At 46.1% G+C, this 994-nt stretch overlaps 1 protein-coding gene across 1 annotated transcript in view; it reads right to left on the reverse strand.

Annotated features, from left to right (window-relative positions):
• slc8a4a (solute carrier family 8 member 4a) overlaps positions 1-994 on the reverse strand; it is a 20,690-nt gene that overhangs the window by 5,250 nt on the left and 14,446 nt on the right. The gene's annotated exons all lie outside the window — the stretch shown is intronic.

A 994-nucleotide genomic window follows, 5' to 3' on the forward strand; every position in this document is an offset into this window, starting at 1 on the left:
GGCCCTTGTGTGGCTTTGATGCCCCGGAAGAAACCCAAAACCAAACCCCTGTCCTTGAGGGGGGGGAAAAAAAAAAAAAAAATCAACCACAGCACAGCTGCCTCATAACCGCTGCAGAGAATAGAGCTCAACAATATCAGTGCACAGCAGCAGAACGGAGCCTGGAGTCAGAGTAACCATGTTGTGTTTACATTGGATTTGCATGGGGATTCAAATACAGTCTATAGGGGTGTATGGCTTCTCAGTGAGTTGTGTTATGACACAATTATATTCTGTGCTATTATCTTACGTACTGAAACTCACAGTCAGCGGGAAAACACTGTAACGACCAGCCCGACCTTATGTGTGCTTACAATTGATGGGAGACGCTCCTCATTATCTGTTCTCCGTTTCCTGTTAGACCTTGACAATTGCATCGCACACTCCCTGTTTCTCAGTTAGCGTTGGCCAGATAATCTCGCAGGTGGCGATGGTACTGAGGTCAACACCGTGAATGTAACCTGTACTCGCTGGAAAACGGGCGCTCTTGTACAGACACGTGCTTGTGTTGCTATTCCAACGTGACTGCTGCCAAACCACTTGCTTACAACTTCTCTCCATCCATCCATCTGTTCATCCTTCACTCTCTCTCTCTTTTCATCCACTCATCCTTCACTCTCTCCCTCTTTCCATCCATCCATCATCCTTCCATACATCTTTCTCTCTCTCTCCATCCATCGTCCAACAATCCATCCCACTATTCATCCATCCATCCATCCATCACTCTCTCTCTCTCATCCATCAATCAATCCATCCATCTTTCTCTCTCTCTCCATCCATCCATCATCTTTCTCCCTCTCTCTCCATCCATCATCCTTCCATTCATCCCTCTATCCATCCATCTAGCCTACCAGAAAATTAGGCTTTTCTGGTAGGCTAGATTAATCCATCCATCCATCTATCCATCTATCTATCTATCCATCTATCCATCCATCCATCCATCCATCCATCCATC

This window comes from Cynoglossus semilaevis, chromosome 19 (assembly GCF_000523025.1).
Source record: "Cynoglossus semilaevis isolate Cse_v1.0 chromosome 19, Cse_v1.0, whole genome shotgun sequence".
Classification (NCBI taxonomy): Eukaryota; Metazoa; Chordata; class Actinopteri; order Pleuronectiformes; family Cynoglossidae; genus Cynoglossus; species Cynoglossus semilaevis.